The sequence below is a fragment of the Panthera tigris genome, chromosome D2 (assembly GCF_018350195.1).
Source record: "Panthera tigris isolate Pti1 chromosome D2, P.tigris_Pti1_mat1.1, whole genome shotgun sequence".
Classification (NCBI taxonomy): Eukaryota; Metazoa; Chordata; class Mammalia; order Carnivora; family Felidae; genus Panthera; species Panthera tigris.
Window position 1 is genome coordinate 80920823 of NC_056670.1, and position 12668 is coordinate 80933490.

The window sequence follows — 12668 nt, forward strand, 5'->3', positions numbered from 1 at the left end:
GTGCCACCCAGGCGCCCCAATCGAGCTTCTGACTCTTGATCTGAGGTCATGATCTCACGGTTTGTGGGATCGAGCCCCGCATCGGGCTCTACGCTAACAGCCCGGAGCCTGCTTGGGATTCTCTCTCCCTCTCTCTCTGCCCCTCCCCCACTTGCATGCGCGCGTGCTCTCTCTCTCTCTTAAAATAAATGAATAAACTTAAAAAAAATTTTAAAAACCCACATCTGACAAGTGCACATCAAACGTATTGGCTTCTGCACACCTTCCTCTTCTGGAGACAGGGACATAGGCTGCAGCACTGCCTCGGGAGCCCCGGAGCCGCCGGTGGCCAAACGTGCGTGTGCTTTTGTGGGCACCTAGCGCGTGACCACCATTCCGGGTAGGACTTCCCCCCAACTCATTGAAGAGCTCAAGCATATACACCAGCCTCACGCATTTGGTCTAAAGAGACTGCTCGCTAGTGCCCTTCAAAACTCAAATGTCTTTCTCCACAACAGGCACAAGAGTGGGTGTCAGTCCCCTGACTGTGGGGCCAGAGCACCTGGGTCCAAATCCTACCTGTCCTCCGGATAAGGTATGTGGCCCCATCTATAAAATCGAGGTAATGCTATCATAAGGTATAACACTAAGTATGATTTCATCTGTTTTCATAGTAAGTTCATCTATGTATATTATGAACCACACATTTATACAATTTACATAATTTTTATATAATATATTAATTAAAATTGAAATTAATTAAAATTAAATAAAATTCATTAAAATTGAGGTAATACAAAGAAATCATGATCCATGTAAGGTGTTTAGTGCCAAACCTGATTACAGCCAGCACTTAACAAATGGCAGCTCCCATTATGACTACAGAAACACTTATGTAGGTTGTGTACTACGGCAGGGACACAGGTAGGAGGTAATTGATGAGGTCACGGGGATACTTCTAATAAGGCAGAGGATGGAAAATGTGTACCACATGGTGCTTGTTGCCACACCATAACTCCAAAAGTCTGGAAATCACCTCATGCCCCTCAACAGGGGACCGCTGAATCCCCGTGCATCCAGCCTTCGTAGCAAGGGAAGAGAACAGGGTAAAGGCTCTTGTCTAGATGTGGAATGGTCTCAGAGATACACAATCAAGTGAACGAAGCAGAACGCAGGACGGGGCATCAGGCTGCCGCTCGTAAGAGCGTACATACTCAGGACATCCCTGGAAGGACCCAGAAGGTGCGGGAAACCTTGGGAGAAGACAGTGCAGGACCAGGAACAGCGAGTGGGGGGAGAGACTTTCTTTCCACCGTTTGCCTGGTTTGTACTCTCGGTTTTTAGTTTACGTCTTTGCTTTTGGAATACCCTATACATTTTCCAAAGGTATTCATCTCACATAAGGCAATGACTCTTCCGTCAGGCACCAGCTCCTTGCTATGTGAATGCCCCCCAAGGGGCAGGGCCCCACCTGGGCGAGGGGGCCCCTGCTGCCAGTAACATGTGTCCAAACCTCCTTGTGTACCAGGGAGAAAAAAAAAAGTCCTAGAAACCACTGGAGTAATAAGGACTCTTAGAAGGTTCTAGCAATATTTTCTCCAATGTCATACACAAAAAGGAAATAAGGCCATGACTACCTGGAACTGATTAGAACGGGGACCTCTCTTAAAATATCTCAGTTGTCTGTAATTCGTTCCAGCCCCTCGGTCCCCGAGTCCTGGTGTCCCTGGCAACGAGAAGAGGTTGAGCGTGGTGATGCGGTGTAGGGCGGCGGGAAGAACACAGGGCACAGAGGGTCCCCTGCGTGTGCTCCCTGGCTCTGGCATCTGAGGCAAGCGAATCAACGGGGGATGAGGCCGGTTTTCCGTGTTCTCACAAACAAACGGAAGGAAGTGAAGCACCCTCCTGGGTCCCAGCACATTGGACGTATTAAGAAAATGGCAGTTATCGTCAGTCCTGTCGTTTGGAGAAGACATATGGCCTCCTCTGGCAAAGGTTGGGCTTTTTGTAATTTGTGCAGAAAGTATCTTTCTGAATGTTGCCCATTCTGTTTAAGTATGAAATGTCATAAGCAAAGAGTCTCAAAATAGTTACTCCTTTCCACATTGCTTCCTTTCATGAGAAGCTCTCTTAAAGAACCAAGAACTAAATCAACGCTCAGCAGTGTGCTTCCCAATCTGCTCCTTTCATTCTGGCATCTGGCTCTTTACGGGGGAATGACCTACCTACCCACCTATCAGTTACCTGTCTGTCTGGCTTAATGTAAATTCTTTTTATTTGTGTTTGAGAGACGGAGTGTGAATGGGGGCGGGGCAGAGAGAGAGGGAGACACAGAATCCGAAGCAGGCGCCAGGCTCCGAGCTGTCAGCACAGAGTCTGATGCGGGGCTCGAACCCACGAGGCTTGAGATCATGACCTGAGCCAAAGTCAGACACTTAACAGACTGAGCCCCCCAGCCGCCGCTAATGTAAATTCTTATGTGAACCATTCTGTGCAAGTCAGGTGGTCCACTTGTGACCTGAAAGAGTTAACGCGACTCCCAGAAAATAGAATGTAGTTGGTTTACTGGAGAAGAGAAAACTACGCAGCCAAAGAAGGACCCTCCTGACAACTTATTGATCAGATCTCTTTTTGTGGATTCTGAAAAGTACAATCAATCAGCAGCCATGAAATTGTCCTCCGGTGGGCCTTCACAAAGCAAGGAAGCACACGCCGTCTTTTTTCTGTCTTATGCCCTGAATGTGGGTTGGACTGAGAGCTCTCGATTCACGCCCCAAATTTTAAACTCTATCACCCCAGTGACGACCCACGCACTGCAGACTCTGCCTGTCTGAAGAGTCTTAAGAGAAGCATGAAGAAAGCAGCAGCCTCTTACAGGCATTTCTATTTCTTGGACCCAAACTCAAAGCCTCCTTCCTGAGCCTGAATTTGGAAGAGCTGGGGTATTGCAGGTTCCCTTGAAATAGTAACGTTCCCTCTGTTCCCTTCCCTAAAATGCATTAGCCTGTGGGTTGATCTTCTATAGCTCAAGTATCCCACAAACTCAGCTATCCGGAACCGTGCCATGCTCTAGGAGGTGAACGGAAAGTAACCAAAGATCCCGCCCAGGAGTCACCAAGTCTTGCCTAGGATTTGTCCACCCGTGTCAGTATCCATAAACAATACATCTCCAATACCAATAGCAAGCTCAAGGCCGGCTGTTTTCAGGTTGTCATAGCACCTGTTACTCAAAAGCTTCCAGGAACAGAGAGATCAGCAGGCTGGCTTGGCCACAGCTTCCCCGAGAGCTAATGGGGCAGGATTCTGGGGGAGACAGAGCTAAGCCACGAATGAGGACGGAAGACAAGGGGCTGACCGCAGCCTGGGCAGTAGGCAGGGCTGGCCGGCAGGGAGAGGGCCAGGGGAGTGAGCTGCTCTGGACTTTGTTTCTGCCCGCCCCCTGTGTCACTGTGGGCCTCAGGGGGAGTTACAGCAGGATGCCTCTCGGATGTGGGCTCTGAGCTGACCCAAGCACAGGGCAGGCAGGGGAGCGGGGGAGCCTCACGGACACACACAGCGTCACGGCCAACCGAGAGACGTGAGTCTGGGCCACGGTAAGGGTGCCACCCGCCCCTGCAGGTACACTAGCCCGTCCTTAGTACAAAATGAAGAAAAGGTGTCCCTTCCCCAAGGCACTTTACCTCCACTGTGCAGAAAATATCACAATGAAGCAATTTGATAGAACAAGACACTCCACTGGTTCTTTCCAAATATTTAGGCAGTACATACTCTTTTATGCTCTTAGATGAGGCCCCATTGAGCCACTGGCCCCCTGTTGCATACAATCCTGTGACAACTGGGCTCACGACAGAAGCTAGAAAGTGGACAGTGGTTGCTGAGGAGAAGAACCAGTATAGCAGCCAGATTCTATCAGTGAATTGCAAAGGAAGAGTGAAAAGACACGAAAACACACACATGAACCAGGGAAGATAGCTGTCCAGGGACACTGCAGAGCCCAAGGCTGGTAAGTCACACACACAATACGATTTAGAGTCCTTCATCTCCAAATTAGTTTAGATTTTGTCTGAGGTGTTTTGGGGTGGCAGGTGGAACCCAGCTCCCAGCAAGGTCCTCTTGAAGGGTTACCTCTGCACCCATTCCTGCCTTCTTCAAACAGACTGACCCCGCCAATTAACCAAGGAGACATTTCTGGACAAGGCCGGCTTCCCTGAATCCGAGGCATGCCTTTCCTCCCCTGTTGCGACGTTCCTGGTGGTGATATTTCTCCCCTCAAAAGTTGGACCATATTACAAATGACTCGGTCCTAGAAATGGAGTAACTGAAGCTCGTGTGGATGTTTCTGGGTCACTGACATAAATATGAGTCTCTAAACTCAATGGCCGGGCGGGCCTGAGGGTCTCGTCAAGGACAATGTCATTTGCACTGTAGCCTGGGCCGCCCTCCCCCATCACCACCTTTTCAGAGCCCTTATGTCTGCATTTTAGGTACAGTGAACCGAGCTCACCTTCCTGCCTCACCTGGGGGCTCTCCTCCGGCAAACCCGTGAGGCCGCATCTCACTGGAAATCAAAGAAATGAGCTCAACAGGTCTGTGCGTCAATCAACTGGAAAGCCACCCTGAGTGGCACCGTGGGGTCCATCTCAGACTCTCCTCACTTCAAGGTAGGACACTGCTGTCCCCAGTGTTGGCACAGGGACCCAGGGGGCTGCTGCTGAGGGGAACGACAAGGCATCCTCTGCATTGACGCATGCTAATTTTGGGACACAGAGACTGTTACAGAGAGAGGGAGGCAGTCCCACAGGCACCCAATGGCACACAACTTCTCCAGCGAGTGCTTTGTTCCTTTCACGGGAGAGAGGAAACCTCCCCCTACGTCCAATTACAATGCGCAGAAGGGGAAATGAATGAAAGTCAAGTCACTTGCTGGCCCACAGAGACACTACCAAGGGGGAAAATAAAGAACGTTCTGCAATGAGCAAGGCTGGTGGATATTTTCTCGTTTTTACGGGTCAAGGCCTCACCTTTTGGCTGCAGGTTCAAGTGGCCATGGGTCTCTACGTGGTACCCAGCATCCCACCCAATCCAGACTCGGGTTTCAAAATCAGCGAATAATTGTTTCTGCGAATTTCTGGTAAGTTTCTGTGGGGAGCCCTTGCAGCCCAGGAAGGAAGTCAGGAGGGGGAGGGGGAGGGCAGCAAATGCGATAAACAGCTCCCCCAGCGAGGGTGGGGGTGGAGACAGTCCACACCGCAGGAGCCCAGCCAGCGCTGCTGCCTTGGGGAAGAGAAAAGGGAAGGAAAAGGAGAGCCCAGGAGAACAGACAGCAACCTAAGACTCAGAGGGCAAGGGTGAAGGGTGTCCTGAGACAGCTGGGCCAGAGGAAACACACGACGAGGAACGAGCCCTTTCCTTTGCCGGAAATGAGACTTCCTGCCAAGGTCAGCCCTTCCTAGACAGTCAACAGTCCCCTCTGCTGTACGCATCAAACATCAGAACCCTGTCTCTCCCCAAAGAAGTAGACAGAACGGGGCAGAGGGCCGCAACAGAGAAATGCAACTGACTCCTAAGCCGGAGGCAACAGCTCCCAACTATGACAAGAGCCTTCCCTTTTTGGAACATCCGCACACAGAGGGGGAGGGGAGAGGTGCTGTTCCCTTACGATGTCCATATGATGTCAGAACAAAATATGCCCGCGCAGGCATCTCTGAAGACCTCTGTATTCAGAGAACAAGGGGAAAACACAGTATATTCATTACGATTGTTCTAAGGTCAAGTTTCAAAATACCACGTGGGGAACTGTGCAGGCAACTCTCACCTACAGTGAAGGCTCAGATAATCGCTGCAGAGAGAAATGACTGATAGCCCCCCTCTCCCAGAGACTAGCTAGAAAGAACAGCGGATAAACAGAACTGTTTTTCCAATTCTGTCATAATCCTAGAGGTCTTAAGGCTGATGACCAAAAGTCTCTCAGTACCTACAAAAAGTATCTGGAAGGCAGAAAGAAAACAGACATGTGCACACACACGTGCCTGCACACACGTAACGTGTCTGTTATCTGTAACACACAGGTAACACATCGCAAGTGATGACCAAGAGACACAAGTCCCGGGTGATGATTCGACCACACCTTTCTACCCTACGCTCAGGAAAGACAGCCCCAGGTTATTGGATTGTCCTTACTCCTCTATCCCAAAGCATGACTCTGGTTCCTGAAACACAGGTCAAGCACATTTTAAGCTTTTTCTTAAAACTTGATGTTAAATTTCCCCAAAGCAACCGTCTGGGAAGATAATTTTCTCACCAAGGCACATTTCCTTTAAACAAGGCTTTTGCCAATTTACAAAAGCAACAAATGATCCAATTTGAAATATAGGAAAGCATATAAAAAATGAAAGTCACTGACAAGCTGTCACTCAAAAATGTTCACAGTGATTTTCTCTGGGAAGTGTGGCACATTTCTAGGGGAGAAATACACTTTTCCCTTTATTTCTTTCGTTTCTATTATGGATCTCACTTATAACCAGACAGGGATCACCCACTGCTACATAAAAGTACAGGTTCATTCACACAGTATTGTCTGGGGGTGCGTAGGGCTGTCGATGCCCACTCTTTCTGTTTCGCTTGTTAATTCTGGCAGCCTTTCATCTCACTTCCTCCTCTCGCTTTTCTCAGGGGCTCTGACAATTACCAAGCAGGTAATGCTGCGTGTTAAAAAATTGGTTAGAAAAAAAAAATCTGGCTGATCTGCCAGGTGCCAAAGGGAACCGCAGAGGAGAATCTCAGCCAAGGCTCCTGCAGAGAAAATGCCTGCTGGGTGTGTGTGCGCTTGCGTGGGTGGGCACACGTGTGCGCGTGCGCGGCGGGGCTGGGGGCTTCTAGGTCAGAGTCCCACCGCATCACCTTCATCTGGGTCTCGAGTACTCCAGAGAGGAGAAAGCAAGGTTTGTTTACAGTCTTTCCTGCTCTCCAGGAAAACGCCCGACCTCTTTCTCTTCAACAACCCTTCACTGAGCACCTGCTACATGCCAGGCACTGTTACAGGGCACTTGGGATGCGGCAGGGAAAACAACCAAATTCCTGCCCTCATGCCAAGGACCATCCGTGTCAGCCCCCCTCCTATAACCAATGACCGTCACCGTCCTCTTCCATAACCAGTGACATCACGTCCACTGCAGCCACCCCTGTTACAACCACATTCCAAACCTGGAACGTATCTGCACCCAGAGTGCCCTGCTCTCTGACTGCATCCACTAACTCTCCCAGCTCACGGAGCACTGCTCCCTCCACGCCTTTTATTCTTCATTACCGAGACCTCAAGTCCCCACCATCTCTGTGGCAGACATGGCTGGCTTCCTACCCAATCTCCATTTGGGTCTTTCTTCTTAGAGAACCCTCATTTTGTTCAACATGGCAGTGAGCCCAGCGAACACCACGATTTTGGTGTCATAGGCTACTGCTCTGGCCAGTGAGATACAAGCCGAACTCCTTTGTGAGAACTCCTGTAAGGTCTCAAGAGGGGATGCTCAGCTGGCATTTACTGGGGATGTGGATGTGATGCCTGGAGCCCTGGCAACTATCCTGTGAGTGTAATAATGAGGGTCAGAGCTGAAAGAAGGTAGAGCAGAGAACCAGAGGCCTGGGCTCCCGATGACATGGTCAGCCTGCCAGACCTGCCCCGGACTGCCCACCTCTGGACTTCCTTTACCACAAAAATAAACCCTTACACTTTAAGCCACAGCTTTATGGACATCTAATTCCTCAAAGCTACACATGATACCACCCCCATCTCTCAAGTATGGGTCTGGAGTGGCTGGTGGCATGCACATGAGCCACGTGGAAGTCTTGCTAAAACCCAGAATCTGGGGCCCGGCTCCAGGGTTTCCAACCCACCAAGCGCAGAAATGTGCATTTCTGAGTTCGCAGGTCATACTCAGGCGGCTCCCCCACGAACCACACTTTGAGAGCAACCAGATTAGGTTATACGGAAGCGAAACAAAAAAACACAAAAATTCGTATGGCTCAGCACCTGGCTGCTGAAAATGTGGTCAAGGAACTCCATCATTGCTGACACAGAACCTCCCACCCTGCCTCTAAATCTACTGAATCAGCATCTGCATTTGAATTGATTCTCAGGTGGGTGCAGCACAGTCACAAGCCGAGGGCCAGCCCCGCGGGCTCAGCCCATCGCTGTCCTCTGGAAGGCTGGGGGACACCTCACCTTGACATCTGCTTCATGGCCACTGAGGCTGGGAGAAAGGAGGGTGGGCAGTCTGCCCTGGCCCATCAGGAATTCTACTCACAAGCCCTCAAATCACTCAGATTTTTAGCCAAAGCATAACGTCCAAGTGGAGGGGCACGTGGTCCTGCCACGTGCCCATAAGAACAAGAATGTGAGAGGGGTGCCTGGGTGGCTCCGTCGGTCAGGCCTCCGATTTCGGCTCAGGTCATGATCTCGCGGTTTGTGGGTTCGAGCCCCGTGTCGGGCTCTGTGCTGACAGCTCAGAGCCTGGAGCCTGTTTCAGATTCTGTGTCTCCCTCTCTCTCTGCCCCTCCCCTGCTCACGCTCTGTCTCTCTCCATCTCAAAAATAAATAAAACATTAAAAAAAAAAAAGAAAAAAGAACAAGAATGTGAAAGCACAGTCTTAAAAGACTCCCACAGTCAGCCTCCTGGTTTCTCGGCCTTTCCTACCCACCTTCAACTATTCTCAGACCAGGGACTAAGGACATTTTAAAAGTCACAAGTACAGACGTAACCACCAGGACAAAGATATAAACCTTCTTAAATACTCCCCAAATATTATAAACAAAAGAGCCAAGAGTGTATCTGAGAAAGAAATACAGCAAATATAACAAAATGCAAATTACAAGATTAGGAAATTATGACGGAGATCCCATCAAACATCAGTCATATCAATAAATGCAGAAGGGTTCAACTCCTCTATTAAAGGGAAAAGACTTCCAACACAAAGACTTGAAAAATGGGAACTTTAGCAATGCCCAACAGAAGCACATGTGAACTCAACCTGCGGCCTAGAAATCCCCCCACTAGGAAACCGCTCTAGGGGGCTCATGAGACGGGTGTGCAGACTTCTCCTGTGTCGTTGACCCATTTGCTCTTGTCTGATCGCGGCAAGCAGCCCAGGGCAGGCGGGACAGATCTCAGGGAATAATGGCCCTGCCATGGTAAGGACAGAGACATCGCTTGGATTCGCATTTGGGCGGACCATGGGCAGATGCCCCGAACAACCAGATCCGACGCCAGCGCTGAGCTGAGGGTGCGATCACCTGTTCTGAGAAGCCCAAACGGACGAACAGTGCACGAGTTCTATATGTGGCAGCTGGGTGACAGAGCCCCCAGCAGGGTCTTCTAGCGAATGAACATGGTCAAAGTGCTGTGGGAAAAAAGACACTGAAAGCCAAAGGCAGCAACACTCAAAACATCTCTAATGATACTAACACTTCTAGGCAGTTCAGGGGGTGGTGGGGGGATGCCAGTGAGTGAGTGAGTAATCTGGCCTCAGCCCCTGGCCAGTCCATACACAGGCCGATCTCAACAATCCTACGTTGAAAAATAATTTTTTTAAAACATTTATTTATGTTTGAGAGACTGAGAGAGACGGAGCACAAGCGGGGGAGGCGGAGAGAGAGGAGACACAGATTCCGAAGCGGGCTCCAGGCTCCGAGCTGTCAGCACAGAGCCCAAAGCGGGGCTTGAACCCACCAACCGTGAGATGATGACCTGAGCCAGAGTCAGATGCTCAACCGACTGAGCCACCCAGGCGCCCCACGATCCTACGCTTTAGAGCCCCCCGTCACAGCTTCCATACTTCGATGCCTAATGCTGGCAAGCAGAAGACACACATGACCTCCACAATGTGAGGCTGCCATCGGCATTCGCAGAACGGTCCATTCTTGTTTGGACTTGCTGTTTTCTGGCCATAATCTGAATACGTACCACATTTTCCCCTTCTTTACGAAAAGGCGTAGAAAAGGAACCTGCTTAGGACTCATTTAATACAACGATCACGAATATGGACGCCATCAGGTCCTGGAAGCAGCAAATCTTTAACCCTCACTCTGTGGTCACTGGACTAAAGCCAGAAACGGATTGATTTCGCGCTGAGTTGTAAAGGAAATAAACACAATTGAAGTGCCAGTTTGAAGCGCTCCATATATATGATGAAGGACCGGGACAAAAGTGTGGGATCCAGTTAGAGGTCTGCCTGCAGAATCCCCTTCCTCGAGATGCTTTCCAGTTTCTAGACAACTGGCACAGGAACTCTCGGGACACCGGCTGTAAGGAATCCCTGCTTTGCTGCTCCGTGGGGTTGGGGCCAGGAAGGAGCCAGGCTTGCGTGATACACGACACCTCCGCTCCCTGCCTCTCCCTGTCAGTCCTGTCCCTCCCTCCAACCCCAGTCAGACACTCGTTTCCATTACAAGGTCTGGAAACATCATTTGGGGAAGATATAAATACCTCCAAGGATTCCATGTCAGGAAAGGAAGTGAATTCCAAGATTGCAGGATTCCCGTGGAAAAGGCTCTGGGTTCTACTTCTCAGTGCTGGAGGCACTTCCTTGCCTGGCTGACATCATTTTTCTGGTTTTCTCAGACACTCTGTACAAACCTCAATCATGTCAAACCAAGCTCAGTTGGAAACACATGGTCCCATATGCATCTTCTTCTAAGAATGCTGTGCCCTTTGAAGAACTATTTTTGAAAATCAGAATTGGAGAGACTCCCCAGGGCCTCTGAAGAGAAGCACATGGCACCCGAAAATAGTAACGAAGGATAAATCAAGCAACACAGAGAGCCTGAATCAGAGCTGGCCAGACCGCAGTCAATGCGCAGAGAGGGAGACCCGGATGGCGGCTGGCTTTCTCTGCCTTCCTCTCCCGGGTTCAAGGCTGACGCACTTCACTTTCGGTCCCAGTTCCCTCCCGAATGGCCACTATCGCCCAATGAAATAAACAGGTGGTGTCACACCAGACAAATGCTCTGTCTTCCCATTCCTCCCATTTAATGTGGATTTCCTGAGTTATTTATTTCTTGACTCAGAGAGTAATTCATAAGAAACAAAACACAGTTAGCTTATGGGCTTGCCCCAAGAGATCACTTAGGTACAGAAAAATGGAAATATGTTTAACTGTTTCTCAAAGGCTACAGTGAGTATTGGCAGCTAGTAAAAACACATCTTCTTTATGCCCAAAAAGGGGAGGGATTTTTTTTTTTTTTTTTTTTTGGTAAAAAATAAACTTAGCATTGTCTTATTAAAAATTGTCATTTTGGAGCAATCTGGGCAAAATCGCTAAAAATATGCACGCTCTTCTGAGCAACGTCTGACGTACGAGCCTGGAGAAAGCAGAGAGACCCCATGGACTTTCATTCTTTCGGTCTCATGTTGGTGAGGAGAGAAAATAACTTCCTTCTGACCATTTCAAATGTTCAGCTAATACGGCTGGGCATTGATTGTTTCATATACACTTGCACTGTTGGCAGTGAATTATACCGAATTTGAGTGGGATGCACGCTTTTTTTTCCCCCCATACCACCTCCTTCCCCTCTCTTTTTGGTCAGGATATTCAACTTATTTTTTATTTCAAAATATGAAGGGAGGAAAAAAAAGATGCACCGATTGGTTCTTGTTGGACTTTTAAACTTCTAAGCATGCAACCAGGCTTTCCAAAGCTTCTCATAGGAAGGGAAGTCTCATTTCCCACGGGTTCCATGCAGTTCCTACAGGCTCTGAGCTATCTTTGCTTCTCATCCTGATGCCTTTCGAGGAAATCTTTTGGGTCACGCTTTAAAGTAACTAGTAGCCTTTAAAAAGTGAGTCTTCGGGGCGCCTGGGTAGCTCAGTTCGTTGAGCGTCTGACTTAGGTTCAGGTCATGATCTCGCAGTTTGTGGGTTCGAGCCCCGTGTTGGGCTCTGTGCTGACAGCTTGCTCAGAGCCTGGAGCCTGCTTCCGATTCTGTGTCTCCCTGTTTCTCTGCCCCTCCGCCACTCAAGCTCTGTCTCTCTCTCTCTCGCTCTCAAAGATAAATAAACATCAAAAAAATGATAAAAATTAGAAAATAAAAATAAATTATTTTTAAATAAAAATTTTAAAAATCGTTTTCTAAAATGGTCCTTGTTAACATCTTACCTGTTAGCAGTAGGGGAAGCAGGGTGAGCTGTGCAAGGAAACTCTAGTCTATCTGTACCGTTCCTGTAAGTCCAAAGTTAGCTTCAACTTAAAATGCTTTCAAAAATGGTCATTTGTGATAGGTTGAAAAACCCTCCAGAGCCGCAGTTTTTCATAGAGTTTAAAGTCATTTCTCACTCCCTCTGTAATGTGACTCCCTATCTATTTGTTGATGTACCAGAAGCGGCAGAAGTGTGTTTGTAAAATCCTGTTCTGTATTTATTAAAACATCCTGATGTGTCTCAGCACAGTTTACAGTTGCCAGCGATCTGTTGGTGAGTGGAGATGAGACATCAGCTACTGAGAATCCCCCAAAGGTCAGCTCTGTTAACAGGGTAACTGCACAGTTCCTCGGAGAGAGCATGGCATAAACTCTCCCAGGATGGCCAAGTTGGCAGCATGACATCATTTCAGAGAAACAGAAGGCATTTGGAATACAAATGACAGGAACAGGGGTGCCTGGGTGGCTTAGTTGGTTAAGTGTCCAACTTCAGCTCAAGTCA

General features: G+C 48.9%; 1 protein-coding gene across 7 annotated transcripts in view; it reads right to left on the reverse strand.

The window, feature by feature from the left end:
* CD2H10orf90 (chromosome D2 C10orf90 homolog) overlaps positions 1 to 12668 on the reverse strand; it is a 264239-nt gene that overhangs the window by 23316 nt on the left and 228255 nt on the right. The gene's annotated exons all lie outside the window — the stretch shown is intronic.